The sequence below is a fragment of the Zalophus californianus genome, chromosome 15, assembly GCF_009762305.2.
Source record: "Zalophus californianus isolate mZalCal1 chromosome 15, mZalCal1.pri.v2, whole genome shotgun sequence".
NCBI classification, from domain to species: Eukaryota; Metazoa; Chordata; class Mammalia; order Carnivora; family Otariidae; genus Zalophus; species Zalophus californianus.
In genome coordinates, this window is record NC_045609.1 from 8,775,622 (window position 1) to 8,796,416 (window position 20,795).

General features: G+C 45.0%; 1 protein-coding gene across 1 annotated transcript in view; it reads right to left on the reverse strand.

Annotated features, from left to right (window-relative positions):
• The window catches only part of LIPA (lipase A, lysosomal acid type), a 67,938-nt gene extending 49,423 nt beyond the window's left edge, over window positions 1-18,515 (reverse strand). The window contains exons 1-2 of the mRNA XM_035724334.1: window positions 18,438-18,515; window positions 17,494-17,617 (exon numbers count right to left, since the gene is read on the reverse strand). The gene's annotated coding sequence lies outside the window, so the exon portion shown is untranslated. The remainder of the gene's footprint in view (window positions 1-17,493; window positions 17,618-18,437) is intronic.
• Window positions 18,516-20,795: the final 2,280 nt, after the last annotated feature.

The following is a 20,795-nucleotide window of genomic DNA, read 5'->3' on the forward strand; positions in this document are numbered from 1 at the left end:
AAAGCAGGCAAGAATATCTAATGGGAAAAAGAATGCCTCTTCAACAAACATGCTGCTGTGCAGTGTTGGGAAAACTGAACAGCCATATACAGAAGAATGAAACTGGACCACTTTCTTACACCATACACAAAAGTAAACTCAAAATGGGTGAAAGACCTAAGTGTGAGACCTGAAGCCATAAAAATCCTAGAAAGGAACACAGGCAGCAACCTCTTTGACATTGGCTGTAGTAAGTTTTTTCTCAGTATGTCTCCCGAGGCAAGGCAAGCAAAAATAAACTACGAGGACTTAATCAAAATAAAAATCTTCTACACATTGAAGGAAACAGTCAACAAAACTAAATGGCAACCTACAGAATAGGAGAAGATATTTGCAAATGGCATATCCAGTAAAGGTTTAGTATCCAAAATATATAAAGAACTTAACAAACTCAACACCCAAAAAACAAATAATCCAATTTAAAAAAATGGGCAGAAGACATGAAGAGACATTTCTCCAGCGAAAACATGCAGATGGCCACCAGACACATGAAAAGATGCTCACATCACTCATCATCAGGGAAATGCTCCTCACACTGGTCAGAATGACTAAAATTAACAACACAAGAAACAGCAGGTGTTGGTGAGGATGTGGAGAAAGGGGAACCATCTTGCTCTGTTGGTGGGAATGCAAACTGGTGCAACCACTCTGGAAAACAGTATGGAGGGTCCTCAAAAAGTTAAAAATAGGGCTACATTATGATTCAGCAATTGCACTCCTAGGTATTTACCCAAACACAAGAACACTGATTCGAAGGGATATAGGCACCCCTATGTTTACAGCAGCATTATTTACCATAACCAAATTATGAAGGCAGCCCGTGTCCATAGACTGATGAATGGATAAAAAAGTTGTGGTATATAAATATAAAATATATATATGAATATTATTCAGCCATAAAAAAGAATGAAATCTTGCCATTTGCAATGACATAGATGGAGCTAGAGAGTATAATGCTAAGCAAAATAAATGAATCAAAGACAAACACCATATGATTTCACTATATGTGGAATTTAAGAAACAAAACAGCAAAGGGAAAAAATAAGAGAGAGAGAGAGAAATCAAGATACAGACTCTTAACTACAGAGAACAAACTAATGGTCACTGGAGGGAAGGTGGGTAGGGGGATGGGGGAAAGAGGTAATGGGGATTAAGGAGTGCACTTGTGATGAGAACGGGGTGACGTATGGAAATGTTGAATTACTATATTGTAAACTAATATAACATTGTATGTTAACTAGCTGGAATGAAAATAAAAACTTAAAAACTTAAAAAATGAAAGTAAAGAGCAAAGAATGCTAAAAATTTTTTTAAATAAAAATAAAAAATATTCACCAATGAAGCTTGCCAGATGTGACCTGCCCCTCAGATGGACAGCTGCTTAGTCCCTAATATGGCCAAAATATAGGACTCAGCATTAAGTGGTCAAACAAATGATACTGTATTGGGCACACTTACTCATTGTGGCATATGGCTTCAGTGTTCCACAGAACATCCAGTAGACAATCAACAATATTTTGTCACTTGACTGGTTTTTCTCAAGTTGTTAAACATATTTGTATTTTGCATAAGTCTTTGCAGTGCATGCAGTGAAAGCAGAGGGACTGATTGCTATTTCTCTGAATGTCACTAAGGAGAAGGCAGAGGCAGGATAAAATTAGCTGAACCACGCAGTTTCTGGTCCTTTATAGCAAAGAGTTTTATATATTTAGCCCTTAGATAAAATTATATTTAATGATAGACCACTTCAGGATTAACATTGGATTGATAGCACAAAGTAGATCACACGACTAGAGCAGTTTATTCCCTCAAGATGCTCTTAATGTGCGTGAAAAATGCAGGGCCGGAGAGCCTCAGTTTCTCCATGGTATAAACTCCAGGGGCTTCTTGTGGCCCCTCCAGGTATCCCTCTGAGATGCTGCCACAGTCATTGTGCTGGGTCCTGCACAATCCTACAGAAGCCAATCAGGGACTTCCTCTGCCATTTAGAATGTGACCCACACTTCCTTCATCTGTGAGGGTGTCCATTCTGTGAGTTCTGATTTAAGTAAATATTAACCCAATAATAGAACAGAGCAAAGGATTGTCTCTGGTCGTGCATTATGCCAGGATAATTTCTGTACCCTTGCTACTCTGTAATACTACCCCTAGAGGGTAGGGGAGGCATCTCCCCCTGTTGCAAGTGGAAGCAGGGCGGTGGGGAGGAGAGGAAGAGAGGGAGGCAGGGAGGGAAAGAGGAAGCAAGCAAGGAAGGAAAGATTACTTTTGTACATCATCACCATCAATCACGTTGGGTACAAAATAAGAGACAGGTGTCTCGAGGGAGTGCATGGGGCTTGACTATAGACAAACCTTTTTTTTTTTTAAGATTTTATTTATTTATTTGAGAGATAGTGAGAAAGACAGCATCAGACAGGGGAGGGTCAGAGGGAGAAGTAGACTCCCTCCTGCCCAAGGAGCCCGATGCGGGACTCGATCCCAAGACCCTGGGATCACGACCTGAGCTGAAGGCAGATGCTCAACAGACTGAGCCACCCAGGCGCCCCTAGCCACCCCATATCTCACTAACCTTATGCAAGTATGCTAAAATTCTCTAGAACTGTTCCCTTCTTTATTCAAAAAAAGACCTATGTCTTCTTTCCTAATTCATTTTAGGTGCTGCCTGGCACAACTACGTACTTCACTGAAAGAAACAGAATAAATATTAATTAACAGGGTGAGAATAAGGCAAAAAAGCCGTGATCTTTGTTCATTTGGCTTAAAGGAGAAAAGAAAGTGCTCTACTCTAAGCAGCACTCAGAGCAATGCCTGACATGGTGCAAAAGTCTAACACGATGTGATGAAATGCAATATTCGAACATTAAACTTCTCAAGCACACGAACATCATCTTCTGACAGATGAACTGGGCATTTTTAATAGCTTCCTCAGTGTCACTTTATAAAGTTCTTGCCCTCAACCGTGTCTGACACTGACCTTGATACTGTCAAAAAGCTTGATATAAGATGACCCCATCTCAACAGCAAGAGACTTAGATGATCCCAATGCCTGTCTTCAGAATGGTAGCTCTGCGGTTTAATATTGAGTCTTTCAGCTCATTTTTGTTCTGTGCGCTTGGTTTGCATCTCCTCGCGCCTATTTCTGCCTTTCCTGAGGTGCTCTTTCTATGAAAGGCTGCGTGGGCATGCGGGGAAGTGGTAGGAGCCCAGCTGTGATGAGGTCATCTAGGTGTTTCTAATCCTTGCACCCTGTTTCTCCTGGGGAAACAGGAACCCTCTTCCCTGGTGATGAATCATTTCGTTGGGGAGGCAATGCCTTTGCTTTACATTGGCATGGTGGGAACACTGGGTTTGGGGCTTGAGTTCTTTGCACTCTCATGCACGACGCTTTTTCCGAGTTCTGAGTTGCACGATGAAGGCTGTCAAGTTAGAGTACTTGTGTTTTCTAGCGAGCGGTGTCCACCTCAGTGGCAGTGGTGTGCAGTGGCGATCCTTTTAACCAGATCAGTACACAGGCTGTCAGAGTTGGAGCAATTTCTGCTGGACTCTATAGCGGGTGCGGAGGGAGGTGCCCACCAGCCCCGGGGGTGGAGGATGCCCGTGCGCCTGGGCGCTGCCCTCTCCACCTGGGAAGCCTCTGTCCCTTCGTGAAAGGAGTGCGCAGTCCCTGCTTGCACGACGTTGCTTTGGAGGGCCTGCTGGTATCCACAGAGGAAAGCCAGGAACGGGGCCTGGAATCTTAAGTGTCAGTGTCAGAATTCGGGGCCCTGTCTGTGTCCACACCCGGGCGCACAGTGCCTTTTCACCTGGGTGCACGGCCTGCCCTTGCACGATGGAACCGTGCGCTTTTTCCCTCCAGCCCTCACGTTCTGCGATGGCCGTTTGCAGTTCGGCCACAGGCTCTAAGGTCTTTTTACCCTTGGTGGGCAGCTTGAGAATGCATTTTTCATCTTACAAAATCTCTGCTGGCGTTTGCTTGCCTCCCGCAGCTTGGCCAGACACTCATGCCCAGCTCGTCCCTTGAGGCTACTGATTTGTGGCCAAACGGCCACCAAGGTAGCCAGTTACCATTTGGACTTCCATCAGAACCCGTGCAATGATTGCGAAAGGACTAGATCTTATTTTGGATAACTACCTCGTGATCCATTTAAGACCGGGAAGAGGGTGAATTTTTTTCTTAATTTATTTTTTGCCAGAAAGTGAGACTAACTCTTCCCAGTCATGAATCTGCTGCAGGTCTAGTCTTACAGGTTACAATGTGAGGCAACTGCAGAGCCACTGAGGTCTAATGGCTTAAACTTTGGAACCAGACAGATGGGTTTGAATTCTGGTCAGACATTTATTGCACAATCTTAATCTTGATTTCTTCCTTTTAAAAGAAATGCTCAATTGTGTCTATACAAAGGTCAGGTGGATTTGGGTGACGTTGGCTTATTTTCAACTTAATCGGGTGGCCACTCAATTTAGCTGTGGTCGCAGGTGTCTTTTTGCTTCTAGAGCAAATCAACACATTCTCTGGCAGGTGCTATGTAGGACGTGTATCTGGTCAATGCTGTATTCTCTATGTGTGTTAGTGAAAACTGAGAAGAGCAGTTTGCTTCCAGCTGGTGGGACCAGAAATCCCCTTTCCCTGCCCATGCTCAGGGATCTGTATTCTCCAGTCCTCTATTGCTACTTCCCCTGCAGCAAACTGATCGTTTCTCCATTTGACAAGACATCATGCCGGGCCCAGCATGATGGTGGTGGCACTAGGCCGATTTGGATGTGGCAGGCAGGAGTTGCAACCATTCTAGATACATGTGTATCAGCAGGTGGGAAGTAAGCCCCCTTGAAATTTCAGAGGTCTGCCACCTCAGTGACATTTCTAGGAGTCCAGTGTCCGAGCCAGTGGACATGTGGTTTCCAGTGTGAAGGACAAGGTGTTGCATCTGTTCCCTCCCACCACTGAGAAAGAGGCACCGAGGCCTGGTGCCAAGGAAGAGACTATTTGAGCCAATTATATATGGTTCTGCACAGTATGCCAGTACCCCCGGAAGTAGACAACTGCAGCCACTCCAGCCCTATTTTGGGATGGTTCTGAAGGACAATAGTTATGGGAAATTCCTCCAGTGGAAAAAGCTTTGAAAAGTTCTGGCTATTAATCTTCCTTGGAGGGAGACATGTCCAGACTTATGGATCTACATTGATTTGTGGCTCTGTTACCTTGCAACCTGAAATGGCTACGTGCCCCTTGGAGCCTCCTTATTCCAGTAAAGCCACAGGCACCATAACTTGGATCAGCAACTGCCCCCTTCTGTTTCTTTTTTTTTCTTCTTTTTAAGATTTATGTATTTATTTTAGAGAGAGCGGGTGGGGAGGGGCAGAGGAAGAGAGAGAGAGAGAGAATCTCCAACAGACTCCCCACTGATCAAGAAGCTGACTCAGGGCTTGATCTCACAACTCTGAGATCATAACCTGAGCTGAAATCAAGTGTCAGACACTTAACCTACTGAGCCACGCAGGCACCCCTGTTTTTTTTTTTTTTTTCCTCTCCCTATACTCACCCTCCCTTTCCAACTCAGGACCACCGAGAGAAAGCTACATTTGCTCCCCAGACCAATCACATAAGGTGCCCTGCTCTACCTAAGCCCTCCTCCAGCTTCCCCGTGCCAACAGCCTCCCATCAGCACGGTGGACTCTTTCCTTTTCACCAGCAAGTTTTCCTGCTGCCCTGGCTGCCTGGAGTCTCCCCCCAAAGCAAGGGTGGTGGCCCGCTCCCTTCCGCAAGCTCCAGGCAATCAGCCTCCCTCTGTCCTGACTGGAATTGTATTTGTTTATCTCACAGAGCCAGCTGCCCTCCCCACCCTGCAGGAGAGGAGACGGAGAAGGGCAGGAGAGGCCCTGTGCTCCAGGGAAACGCCCAGGGCCCGGCTGTGCTTTGGCCCAGCTGGGCAGTGTGGCCTGCAGCTGGGAGCCGCCTCTCCTCTTGCCCCTGAGCACTGGTGGTTTTTGGAGGCAGAGGTCTGAAGGCCAAGGAGGTATGGGTATCCGTGTTTACATTCCCCGAGGCTGGGAGACTGCCCTGGAGGGTGGACCGTAGCTTTCTGTGCAGATCACCAGCCTATCTCCCACATCAGCTCGCTGGGCCCCAGAGCCCTTGTGACCTTTACCCTCCACCTAAAGTGTAGTCAGTGTGGCTTGGCCACTGGAAACTCTTTGTGTCACACTCAAAGTTGTGTTTCTCAAAGTGCTTTCCCTTCTTTCTTGGCTTTCAGGTTCATTCGAGTTTTTTTTTCTGGCAAACTTTGGACAAAGATTTTCTTCCTGTAGATTTGAACTTGAACTTCCTGAAGAAGCTCCCAGGAGTCCCCTGCCAGCCGTGGACCTTGCCGTGGGGAGGCGAGGGTCTCACCTTAGGGCAAAATCTCTGGGTCGAGCCCCTGTCTCAGCTGCCAGGGTTCCCTGTGGACACCCCTGGGTCTCCACCACCTCTGCTGACCTTGTAGGTAGACGGGAGGCCACAGGGACACACTGGGGGGTCTTCCTGGGTGGTGGCTCCTCACGGGTACTCTCCATGGGGTGCAGCCCACAGCAGCCCACAGGCACTTGGGTTTCGTGGGGCAGGGGTGCTAGGAGACTGTGGCAGAAGCAAAAGCCGCGGGGCCAGGGACCTGGCATGGTTAGGCTGCCTTTGGCATTCTGCATGGAAGCCTGGCCAAGGCTGGCTTGCTCCCAAAGTGAGGAATTCCTGCTCTGATTTGTGCTGGTCGCGAGGGTCCCTGATGGCGGCAGGGGACGGGGGAGGGGAGTGGGGTTTTCTTCTTGCCCTGCAGGCTGCAGGCTGGGTAGGGGCCTGGCAGCCTGGTTGTGCTGGGGCCCTCGCCCTGTCCCCCCTGAGCCTCCTCAGGATCTGTGTGGGTCCCTCTGAATATTCACTGAGCGGCAGTCGTGGTGGGAAGGGCAGGCCTGAGGGTGGCAGAGCCCCTTGCTGTAACTTCGGGGGCGGGGGGGGGGGAGAGCTGCTATTAGTTAGATCAGCTAAAGGCTCAGGCCTCAGGGCGGTGGGGTCACCCTCTGGCTCGGATCCCTTATAACCCAGGAACAGATATTTGGCCATTACCTCATTGCATCTCTGGCCCGTGAGTGAGTCCTGGGTCCCTCCTTCCATGTGTAACCCACGGGCACCCCAAATTCAGGCTGCTGAGGGTCCTTGTAGTCAGAGAGCAGCTCCACACAGAGCGTTAGTTCCTCATATTTGCGACTCACAGGAATCCACAGAGCCCTCACAGTTTGCCCCAAAGGTCTTGCTGGGATTGAGAAGGAGGAATTTCTCAAGCAGGTTTTCACACACCACTGACCAGAATGGAATGTGATAGATTCTGCTCAGTACTCACTCTCAGAGCTCTTTGAGTTTCTGTCCTTCGAAAGGCAGGAATCCGTCAACCACATACGGGATGACTTCCAGACACCATATACCCACCAGGTTGTACTTTTGACCCTGGAAGAGTCCTGGGGGCAGCAGAAGGGGTCTGCCACGGAAGATATGCAGCTTGTTGTAAAAGATGAACGTGCCACTGAAGCCCCAGTATGCCCTCTTGATCTTCATGCTAGCATCCAAGAGTGGGTTTTCTGCCTTTAAGTCTCTACGGACAACATACCTGTGGTGACAGTTGACATAGCAGACACTATCCGATGGCATCAGCCTTCAGCTTCTTCTCTCCCCGCCAGGAGCCACTAGGGGCTCGAACACCTCCCTTCCACTAGCGCCCTTCCCAGCAACACGGAGATTTTTCTCAGCCTCTGCCACTTCAAATATTTCACTCTGTTGGCATGATCCATGCCTCCATGATTCCTGCTTGGCGGGATGGACTCTGGAGGCTGGAGGACTTATGTTGAGTCTCATCAGTGATCTTCATGGTTGTCACCTTGCTGGTCAGGATGTGCTGGACCCACTTTACCACGGCCAAGTCACCCTTGCCCAGTGGTCTTGAGGAGACCTTTGTGGATATGAGTCTCTCCTCAGCAGAGAGGGCCAGAGGCCCCATGGCATGTTGGATGTGCCACTGTGCTTGAGTTCAAGGGGTCCTGAGGTCAGCTTACATTTGGGAAAAGCCGGTGAGAAGTTTGGTAGTCCAAATCAGTTTGAAGTTCACCTCATGAAATTTATGACAGAATCAAAACACAGTGCCAGACAAAAATAAATAAATACTAACTACAGAGAAATGAATAAAAAGAAGGAAAAGGGAAAGAAAATTTTAAAATCGAAAAAATAAAAAAATGAGAAAAAGAAAAAAGAAATTAGTAACAACAGACAAAAACACCAGGGAGGAAACAGTTAATTTTGGTCAAAGTGCCTCAGGTCATTGAAAAGCAGCTTCAGCCAGGAAATTTCTTTGGTCCTTGGAATTCCAGAACAATAATTCAGTGTGAGACCATAGGAAGAAACAGACCTACCAAGGCTGGGGGATAATCCACAGTGATTTTCTGACTTTGTGGTCTCAAAAATCCCTTAGTCTTTTACAAACATAAAGGACCCCAAAAACGCTTTTTGTTTATGTGGGGTTATAGCAAATGATATTTACCTTATTAGAAGTTAAACCCATAAGATACTTTGGTGGCCTTTTCTAGTTTGAAAATAGGCCATAATTTTTGACTTTTGAAGAGTCATAATGTCTGCACTTAAAATTTCAACTCCTTTTTCTTTAAAGAAGGATTGGTCTCAAAATGATGCCAAAACTTAATTAGCATTGTGATACCATGTGAAAATGTTCTGTTGCATAACACACAATAAAGTACATTATTAATATCTATAAGGCTGATGGGAAGCTGGCTGTCATATTTTCATATTTATAGTTTTGCCCAGTTTCTTTGGGGTAAATCTCTCCCTTCTCACACTCCCACCTCAGAGCTCTGCATGAGCTCCTATTTCTGGAACATTCAGAGAACATTCTTCATATAGCTCCTTCCATGCCCCATTTAAGCCTTTGCTAAAACACCACCTTCTTAGTGAGGCCCTCCCTCAGCTACCTATTGGGTCTTACAACATCCTTTGCATGTCTTATCTGCCGCTCCTATCCAAAACTTTGTATTATGGAAATTTTCAAATATGCACAAAAGTAAAAAGCATAAAGGCCCTTCCACAGGAATCTATCATCCAACATCAATAATCAATATTTTTGCAATCTTAGTCTATCCATAAATATTTCAGTCTGCATCTTGAAATAATTACATTTTATTTTATTTTTTAAAGATTTTATTTATTTATTTGCCAGAGAGAGAGAGAGTGGCAGGCAGGGGGAGAAGCAGGCTCCCCACTGAGCAAGGAACCCGACATGGGACTCGATCCCAGGACCCTGGGACCATGACCTGAGCCGAAGGCAGACGCTCAACCGACTGAGCCACCCAGGCGTCCCAAAATAATTACATTTTAGAAACAGCCACCATGTCATGATCGGGTGTAATAAATTAACAGTATCATACACCAGTCCACATTCAAATTTCCCTTTTGTCTCAAAGATGTCTTGTTACAGCTGATATGTTTGAGTAAAAGTCTAAATAAGGTACATACATTGTTTTATAGCTTTTCCGTAGCAATATCACTATTCAAAATATTATACATTTTGGGCACCTGGGTGGTTCAGTCAGGTTAAGTGGCTGCCTTCGGCTCAGGTCATGATCCCAGGGTCCTGGGATCGAGTCCCATATCGGGCTCCCTGCTTGGCGGGAAGCCTGCTTCTCCCTCTCCCTCTGCCTGCCTCTCTGCCTACTTATGCTCTCGATCTCTCTGTCAAATAAATAAATAAAATCTTTAAAAAATATATTATACATTTTGCATATTTGCTTAATGTCTGTCTCTCCCATTAGATTATCAGCTTTGTGCAGAGATTTTTGTTTTGTTTTTTGTATCTTCAAAACCTAGAGTGGTTCCTCACATGAAGTAGGCATTCAATGTTTAGGGAAGGAAGGAAGGAAGGAAGGAAGGAAGGAAGGAAGGAAGGAAGAAGGAAGGAGGGAGCAAAGAGGGGCAACAAGGATGTAAGGAGTATGTTATGTAAACATGGTCAGATTTGTTAGTGTCTACCTCTAAAACTTTGGGCAACTTTTCTGAGCCTCACTTTTCCCCATCTTTAAAATGGGACTAATAACGCCCAACTTTGCATGGTGGTTGTTAGAACTGGATGAAGTATGTGGGCAGTGCCTGGCGTGTAGTACACTCTCAGTGGAGCTACTATTTTTACTGACTAAGTTAAAGACCTTGACATCATCGTGGGTTTAGGCTAAGCCTTAAACCCAGTGACAGCGTCCTTATGACAGAAAAGGAGAAGACACGGGGACACAAAGAAGAAGACCATGGGGGAGTGGAAGCAGAGACTGGATAAGGCAGCCACATGCTAAATAACACCGAGAGCAGGGGCACCTGGGTGGCTCAGTTGATTAAGCGACTGCCTTCGGCTCAGGTCATGATTCTGGAGTCCTGGGATCGAGTCCCACATTGGGCTCCCTGCTCAGCAGGGAGTCTGCTTCTCCCTCTGACCCTCCCCCCTCTCATGTGCTCTCTCTCTCTCTCTCTCTCTCTCTCTCTCTCTCTCTCATTCTCTCTAATAAATAAATAAAACCTTTAAAAAGATAAATAAATAAATAACACCGGGAGCCACCAGAAGCTACTGGGGGCAGGAAGGATTCTCCCTGAGAGCCTTCAGAGGGAGCAGGGCGCTGCCAACACCTTGATTCAGACCGTCGCCTCTAGAACTAAGTGAATACATTTCCATTGCTTTGAGCGACCGAGTTTGGGATGATTTGTTGCATCAGCTACAGGAGCCTCCGGCCTAGAGTGCCGGGCAAGAGCTCAGCTGGTCCCACGGCTTTGGTGACTGATGGCTGGACGTGCTGGAGTCCCTTCCTATTTTCAGTTCAGCCAAAGTGCAGCCCAAACTGGTTCTCAAACTCCCTTTCCCCACCCCTAGCTCTAGCTCTTCTCCATACATCTCCCCCCACTCCCACCCCACTGTCCTACTTTTATGACAGAGTCAGAGGCACCGCAAGATCTAATGACTTCTTGCTGGCTCATCCAGAGGGTTGTATCAGGAGGACAAAAATCAACTGGAGGGACTGTACTTGTCTGATTCGAGGCTGCATGAGCAGATTGTCCATCCTCCTGTGAAAGGTCAGGAGGACGCAATGGGTGGGTGACCTGTAGAAGGCCAACGGTGATCGATGAAGGGAATATCTCAAACAGGAAGCAAATCCGTGTGTGCATGTGTGAATGTGTGTAAGTGTGAACACTGATGTGTGTATATGTGTATTGTGTGTGTGTGTGCGCGCGCGCGCACATTCAGGGACCCATTGTTAATGGCGTGCCCATGCCACTGTTTGGGGTGGTGCCCTTCCGGGGGGCTCTTGTGGAAGTGACTAGGAGGCTCTTGGCTAAGAGTTTAAGGAAAGGGGAAGAGAGAAAGAATAGAAGTTTGGCGCAGGGAACACGGCTCCGTGTGAAAAGGGAGGGGAGAATTTGGGCATATTTTGTGTTCTAGATCTGCCTTCCCTCCCCGTCCTAGGCACCTGTGCTAAAGCCTGGAGGAGCGGAGACTGTCACTGCAGTGTCCCCAGGTGATAACTCAGCTACACGCAGCGGGGCAGTGCCAACCTACGTCCCAGCTCACCGGGGAGCAGGTGGCTTGGTGAAGCAGCGGAACAGCCAACACCAGGCGTGGCTTGGGCTCTAGAGAAAGCACTGGCAAAAGTGTCTTTGTGGCATGTGGAGCAGGGAGGAGAAACTGCGGACACTCCTTGGAGCTCCCAGAAATATTTGGGAGTGGGAGGTGGACCAGGGCAGGACCGGATTCTGCTTTTGGGGGTGGAAATGGAGCCGGAGAAAGAGTTTGGTTTTTCTTACCAGTTGCTCCCATGGAAACCCTGGATTTGGCTCCACGCTAGAATGGCCCAGGGAAGCCTGGCGACAGTAGGGCTCCAAAGCCAGTGCTGCATTACTGAAAGCCTGTCATTGCTGGAGTGCATTGGAAGTGAGCTTGTTTTAAAAGGCCAGTGGAGTGGCGCCTGGGTTAATGTCTGCCTTCTGCTCGGGTCATGATCTCAGGGTCCTGGGATCGAGCCCTGCACTGGGCTCCTGATCGGCAGAGAGTCTGCTTCTCCCTCTCCCTATGTGCTCTCTCTCTCTCTCTCTCAAATAAATAAATAAATCTTTTAAAAAAAAAAAGAGGCCAATGGACAGAATTTGTAAGACTTGTTATAATTTAGCGAATTCGATCAATAAAAATAATTTACATGAAATGTGGATAATACCCTTGAATTACAAAACACATCTCCAGAAATAGAGCCCATTAAGGGTTTCCTATTCTTTTCCTGGATTTCTAGCATAACCCTGTGGTCGTCTGGTCCTCCCCTTCCCCCTTGGTCTCTCTCATCCATCTCAGATCTGTGAGTTGGGAGGTTTTTGGTATCTGGGAACATTTCAGCATCTCCACTCAGGCCTCTACGGACCCAGGAGCGGCTCCCTTCCTGGGGCAGCTAGGAATCCTGGAGATCAGGAATCTCACCCGGGTTGACTTTAGCTGTGGGGGAATGTTCCAGCTTTTCAATCGAGGACTACAGTTCCTGAGCTGCCATATGTGATGTGCCGTGACAGGCAGAGCCAGGAAATCACAGGGCTCCAACACCCTGCCTCCACCTGTAGGAGCATTTGGGGAGAGCGAGCATACACTGACATCAGGAAAGGAAGAAAAGACAGTGTCATGGAATAGCTAAGAGCTTGTGCTCTGAAGTCAAGGTAACATGCGAGTTTCAGCTCTCATGGGGGATTTTGGTGAAGATTTCTTGGCTTCCTTAAGCCTCAGTTTTCTCATCTATAAAATGGCAATCATAACCATGCTTGCCTTCAAGGCAGGGCCATCCTTGGGCTGTGCAGACCCTAGGCAAACATTTGTGAGTCTCCTGTCTATACAAACAATCTGGGTCTTCTCAAACAGGTGGGCTGGCACCATTCTGGCAGCCCAATCCCACACTGTCCCTCCAAAGAAATGCTGCTTTGGGTAGCCCTTTGAGAAGGACTTGCTTACTAGGCCCCTTTCTGGGACCCTGGGACGACCCCAGAGATGCAAGTTTCAGAGCTCCTTGGCTGGTGGACACTACCCCTTGTGTAAAGGAACTGCCCGCAGGGGCACCTGGGGGGCTCAGTCCCGTGAAGGCATGTGATCCCAGGGTCCTGGGATCGAGTCCTGCATTGGGCTCCCTGCTCAGCAAGGTGTTGGCTTCTCCCTCTCCCTCTGCCACCCCTGTCCCCGCACTGTCTCCCAAACAAATAAGATTTTAAAAAATATTTTTTTAAAAAAATAGACAATCCTTAATGTAATACTGAAATTACTTAAAACGCTTACATGTAATAAATTACTATGGCTAGGAATCACAGGATGAATTACCGCAATACATATTAACTCATTGCTGAATGTCAGGCCTGCCTGAGGCCCTAACTCTAACTGTTGCCTTTAAAAACCCTCCCTTGTCAGCCACTGGAGAGTTTGTGACTTTGTACATTAGCCCCCCATTCTCCTGGTAAATTGCCTCACACCAGTGAATTGCCTAGCTTTCTTCGCTGCAAAAGCTCCGTGGCAGTTGACTGGTTTGTACGTCTTCTTTGGAAAATGTCTATTCAAGCCCCCTGCCTATTTTTTTAGCGATTTTTTAAATTTGTTGCTCTTAAGTTGTATGAGTTCTTTATGTATTTTGGATATTAACCCTGATCAGATATACGGTTTGCAAATATTTTCTCCCCTTCCTTAGGTTGCCTCTTGTTGATTGTTTCTTTTGCTTCTTAGTTTGACACGCTCCCACTTGTTGATCCTTGCTTTTATTACTCGTGCTTTGGGTCTCAAACCCAAAAAGTCATTGCCAAGACCCATGTCAAGGAACTTCCTCTACAAAGGCAATTTTAACAGAACCTAGAGGAATGGAGAGAGCTAACAGGCTTCCTCACTAGGGGGCTTGCTTGGCCTAGTGACCAGCACCTCGGAAGCCGTCTGCAGGGATGGGTCTACCTGCCTCCTCTTCGGAAGTGAGTGCTTTATAAAAAAAAAAAACAACCATTTTTCTTTTGTGTTTCCTATTTAAAAAAGAAAAAGGGTGGGTGGGTTCCTTTTATTCAGGGTTAGGATGAGTATTTAGGTAGGGGAGCCTTGTCATTGGATGTAGAGGCAGGGATGAGGTTGAGCATGCACCTTAAGGGGACCATGCCTGTACACACTTAGCATGTTATGTAAATAGGCTTGTATTCCTCCTTGGGTGGAGATTTTAGTGTTATAATGAGGTAGAGGTAACCGTGGGTCATTCCATGGTCCATCTGCAGAGGCGTGAGTCGGGTTTAAGCTCACACTGGTAGGGGTGCTCTGGGCCACGGGAGCTTTTCCTCTGGGCAATCCTTATTGTTTGAGGGGTGGTTTCAGTTTCCATCAAGAGATGTTATGACCCTCAGCAGAGTGTCAACATCGAGGCAGCTGAGTTCCTAGAGGAAGGTCACTCTGCCTGTTTCAAGGACTTGTCAGTGGGCTGTAGGCAGTAAGGAAATTTAATTTTTTTCTTTTGCCTTTGCCATATATATATGTATATATACATATATATATACATATATATGATATTATATTATATATTACATGATGTATATATTTGGCTGGAAGTTTGTACCCTGGCTGAAATGGTAGTAAGACCCAGAAACTTGATGCCTTCTCTTCATTCCTGTCCTCATACAAAGTTGTCTGTCTTGGGCACAGGACAGCCACCTAAGTGACTAGCACAGCTGCGAATCTTAAGACTGCCGGTGTGAGGTTTCCTCCTCGTTGGTCTCATGTGAGCCCCTCCACATCTCTGGTCTAGCCGCTTCTGGCCAGGAGAACTCCAATGGGAGCCGGCAGAAACCAGTACCCCGACTGAATCAAAAGCCCCCTGGGGACGGTTTCCCAGGGAAGTTGGCTGTAAAAGACCGCATGTGTTGGAATGTCGCTTAGATCATGAAGGCTTTCCATCTTTACTGTTTTCTGTCAATGTCCTCTACTAACTACCTTAGCTACAAGATTGGGTAATTTCCCCCGTTGTAAAACTTTTCTAGTGTTTTCCATGGGTTAAAAACAGCAGGTTCTTCGCAGCACAACCTTCACAGCAGGGCGATAACCCAGCCTTCAGGGCATGGGACAGCACGGCACAGGGTATCAGTCCATACGCCAGGCACCCATCTGTAGCCTCGGATGCAGTGGGGAAGCAGGGGGATGCTAGCATCCCTCCCATGGGGCTTTTACGGTGAGGTAGGATAGTGATCAATAGCGATTTTTCGTTTGAGGGAACATACCTCTGGTGGCTTTTGACACCTGGAACCTCTGACATATTCTGCATGGGACACCACTCGGGAGTTGGGGGGGATTTGGGTAATGGACTTTCTCTCTCTTCAGTTCCCAAGGACATGCCCTTGGAATGCCTTTTAACCCACTGGAGACAATTCAGTTTGCAAAACATAGGAAAGGACTGAGTTCCTGTAACACTGCATGGCCTTAGTAGGATCTATCTGTTAGATCCCTCCGGCAGGAAACAGGGCAAATAGACAAAGGTACTCAAAGTCCAGGCTTTTGGGGCTCTAAACCAGGACTCGGACCTAAGGGCCCCTTGCCAAACATGTCTGGTCAGTAACCAGGCTAGTAAACTCCCTCCTGACCTATAGGATGATAATTTTCTAAATAGGCCTCCTCCTAATAGAATCCAGGTTGCTGGAGAAAACACAGGCCATCCCTAAGGGGACTCTCTCTCTCACCGTATTTAAACTAATTTAAGTTTGGTGGGTTAATTACAATGGACGTGTCTTTAGCGTTATCAGCACTGAATATGAAACTTTGATTCTACCAAGGTTTGCTAAAGGTCAAATAAACTCATGTGATCCCTTGTTGCAATTTGTCAGCAAAAAAGATGCTTTAAGATGATGGTTAATTTTGTCTGTCCCAAAGTTTTTATGGGTAATTGTTAAGATAGCTCTCAAAGTCTTTGGTACCTGAAACTCTAAAGTTTTGCTTGGATGATAGACTCGACTGAATTCATTGGATATCTAGTCCTTTCCAAATACGATGAAGTGCTAACACATTGATTATTAGATGTAGATTGGTGTTTTTGACTTATTGCAAAGAGACTAGGATATTTTGGTCTGTTAGAAAACATGTTTTGTGCTTAGATGGTTCGTAAATTTGCCATCTAAAGAATTCTGATGTGACAATTCACAATTGGTTACTCCTTAGTTTTCCCTGGAGACTAGGGTTTCTAAGAGTTAAAATTCTGCTAAATGTAATTAAGACTGATGGGAGTAAGCAATTCTGTGTGTGTACGAAAGGTATGAGGAATGGGAATACATTTTTGTTGAAGGTAAAAGAAGGTAATTTTGTCCCAAATGAGACTGGCTGTTTGGAAAGAAATAGCTTGGGACAAAATCTGAATGCAACAGGAAGTTGTCGAAGGTCTGTGAAGGGAAATCTTTGGAAGGGAATTTTATGTGTGGTCAGGACGGACTACGGTTGCAATGGATGGATTTTTTTTAGATTTTATTTTTATTTATTTGAGAGAGAGAGCACAAGCGGTGGGGAGGGGCAGGCAGAGGGAGAGGGAGAAGCAGACTCCCCACTGAGCAGGGAGCCCGATGCAGGGCTCGGTCCCCCTGAGATCATGACCACTGAGCCACACAGGTGCCCCGAAATGAATGGATTTTTTTCAAGTACACTGGTATTCTGCTTTCTCTCTGTTAAAAAGACAAATGGAACTAGAGGGTATTATGCTAAGTAAAATAAGTCAGAGAAAGACAAATACCTTACGATTTCACTCATGTGGTTCCCCAGGTGAACATAGGGGAAGGGAAGGAAAAATAATATAAGATGAAAACAGAGAGGAGACGAACCATAAGAGACTCTTAACTCTAGGAAACAAACTGAGGGTTGCTGCAGGGGAGGTAGGTGGGGGGATGGGGGTAACTGGGTGATGGACGTTAAGGAGGGCACGTGATGTAATGAGCACTGGTGTTGCATGCAACTGATGAGTCACTAACTAATAATACAGTATATGTTAACTAAATTGCAATTAAATAAAAAATTTTTTAAAAAGACTCTAACTGCAACAAAGGTTCTGTTATGATTTCGTTCATTTCTACGTTACCTTCAACCCCAGACTACACGGTTTGTGTGACGGCACTCACAGCCAGCTCAGGTCAGAGTGTGACCTTTCTATCCAGAGCATAATTGTGTAGAGAATGTTAATCTGTAAAGGGCAGTTTTTGAGAATGGAGGTGCTAGATAGGGCTCAGACAAGGTAGGGTGAGAGGAGTGGGGCTCCTAGGGCACATCATTTAAGGGAACACTCACACTCAAGGTCATGCAAGTGCAGGGGCAGCATTTATACCCCCTGAGACCAAGTGCCTCCTTAAATTTGATTCCATAGGTCCTCACTCACCTCCTCTCCCCCTCTTCAGGTTCTGGAGCCAAGTCACCAGGGCTGAAGCAAAGCTCCCCCGTGCTCTCTCGAGTATTCGGTCTTATGCAAAGTATTTAATCCCTTTTAGTCGGTTTCCTGATTTCTACAAAGGGGATAATCACAATATATATGATAAAGCTGTTTCAGAGAGAAAACACAATGGTATATGCAGAACAACTAAAATAATTCCTAGCACATGGCTAAGGATCAATAAATGTTAGTTATCTTCGCATTTATTTGTATTATATTCAAATATTAGAGGTACAAAACAGTGTTGAAATTCAATAAATATTGACTGAGTTTATGAATGAATAGAGATGGATGGATGGATGGATGGATGGACGGACAGACAAAATATGTATTCCGAGTTCAGTTTTCCTGAATTTCCCCTCAGCTGTTGAGAAAGTAACACACACACACAACAGAGGGAACAGTTGTTGATCAATTGCTGGTGATCATTTATAAGTGGCGGAAATCATGAACTTTAGATTCTTTAGAATTTAGAATTTAGAACTGACTCTGCTGCCCACAATCAGGTTTAGGGCTGGGACTGGGCTGGGAGCAGCGGTGCCTCCTTTCATCCAGGGAAAGTTTGAACCTTCCCCAAGTCTTTTACTCTATGGCTGTTTTTACACAAATAACAGCCCCTTCCCACTCTCCTTATGGGAGCATGCCCCCGCCTTGTGGTTTTGTTTTGTTTTTAAGGGTTCCAGTCTCAGCTGAACATACAGAGGGCTGCATACATGTGGGGACAGGACATAGCAAACTAATGATTTGAGGACCTGTCATCCAATCCTGCCTCTTTCATTTAGTCCCCCTCTCCTTGGTCGGAATAAGTCTTTGTGTGAATTTCTTGGTTCAGGGCCGAGAGTCTCAGGGAGACCAGCAAGAGGGTAACAGCAGGAAAAAAGAGTGATTCTTACCGAAGTAATTCACGGAGTTTCTTTCTCGGGCAGTATAATGAGAGTGGTTTTATTTTCTCAGTTCCAACGATGTCCTATCTAGGTTGGAAGAGAAAGAAGACAGAACAAGACTTGTGCTCTCCTTATATAAAACTTCTGACAAGCAAGAGAGGCCACACTGGACTGACTCCAAAACAAGAATAGCTGGGATTCGTCACTGTGTCCAGAAGGTCTACAAACAAGACTTAAGGGATCAGTTTCTCTCTGCTTCGGCGTATCAGGGAGGTGTGGAGGAAGGCCCGTGGAATGGCCACACAATAATAAAATGTAATTCACATTTATCAGTGGCTCACAATTTGGGTTTTCTTTTATCAGTGGGTTTTTCATTTATCAGTGGCTTTTTTTGGTTTATGTCATCTAATCCTGATAGAAGCAAATATGATAAGAATCAGAGGCAGAGAGAGGTTGAGTAACTTTCTCAAGGACACACATCTAGAGTGTTGCCCTATTTTACTTCAGAGCTAGAGGACTAGACAATTATGTTAGTTTGGAATATTAGCCAAAAAATAAATAAAATTATAAAGACAGGTTCCAAATAGTCCTTTATGCTTTGAAAAAGCAAGAAATCTCACAAAATATAATTGAATTGTGAAAAATATAAAGTCTTAAGTTTAGTTTAAAAAAGTAATAATAGAAGCACATAGAATATATATTACTGATACAGATACACAAATTATATAGATATATAATATAATGATATAATACATGATAGAATATATTACTTTTACATATTATATAGAAAACATTATGATAATAATATAAATACTGTATAATACATTGATATATTTTTATTGCATTATATTTAGGCTATATTTAAATATTGCTATAATAATAGTGTATTTACACTATATAATATAAAATAATACTAATTTTAAATTTCATATATACTATCATTTAAAAGAGTATACAGATATGCTCTAAATAAATTATAAGTATATTATAATAAATAAAATATATTCTAAAAGAATATATAATGGAAACAGAATGGGAGAGATTTTTGTCGACAACCACTTTACTGCAGCTCATAAAAAATACACTTAAGAACGTGGCTTGTGTGAAAGATTAGTTGGTATCAAGTTGATATGCCCCAGAAAAACAGTTGCAATTTTTGGCTGCATTACAGGAAGTAGAGCAGTTTTTAAAAAAAGGAAGATGAGAATTGTTCAAAGCTCACTGGTCATGAGATTCTGTTTGGTGTGATGCATTCATCTGAGACTCCAGGCTTTAGAGATGAGCAGAAACCTGCTTGTCCCACCTTCTCCCTTCTATGACATACCCCACCTTCCTCCCTTCTGCTTAGCTTAGTGAGCGTTCAATCTCCAGTGAATAGTCTAAAGGGACTATTCCTTAGAAGAGGATGGATATTGGGTATGCGGAGGCCCTGGGCAGCCATGAGGTTGGGGGACAGCTCTGGAAAAGCAACCGGGGATTAACTTTCTCTCTGAGTGGCAGGTGGGGGAATCCAGGGAGAAATGAGAAAGAAGGAGGCTCCCATCTTCAGGAAGGATTTCAGATTTCCAAATGCATTGACATAAACCAAGGTCCTGCCATGACCCTGGGTTGGAGACCAGAAATTCTAGCCAAACCACAAAGAATGATAGAGACAACCAAGAGAGAAATCCCTCCATTTCCTGAGAAAGGTCTTTGAGCTGAATCTTAACCAATAATACCTTAAATTATTTTGGCCTTGAAACTTCAGAAGAAACATGAAGAAAGAGTAGAGAGGTCAATAACAGAGGCCTTGATGCAAACTCTGTACTGAGGGCAAAGTTTGATGCAGAACAGGAAATCTGGAAAAAGCTCTGAATTACTTATAAAAGTTTTATGAATTCTAACCACAAACAGCCTACCTGGTTCTCCAGATCTGAAACTCCTCTGGGGAAAAAGCCAGATGAAATCAAAATGCAAAAGCATATGGGAATGAATAAATTGTACAGGCTCGAAGGTGTGCTATCAATTTTTTTCAATAAGTACCTTTATTGTTATTTTTTTCTTCCATTTTTATTGAGATATAATTGGACAAATAACATTGTTTAAGTTTAAGGTATATAGCACAATGACTTGATATCCCTACATATTGTGAAATGGTTATCACAATGTTTAGTTAATATCCATCACCTCATGAAAATTTTTGTTACAAAAAATAATTTTTTCCCTTGTGACGAGAACTTTTAAGATCTACTCTCTTAGCAACTTTCAAATGTACCACACTGCATTGTTAAGTGTGGCAATGCGGTACATTACATCCCCAGTACTCATTTATCTTATAACCAGAAGCTTGTACATATGACCACCTTCACCCAATACCCCGGCACCCCT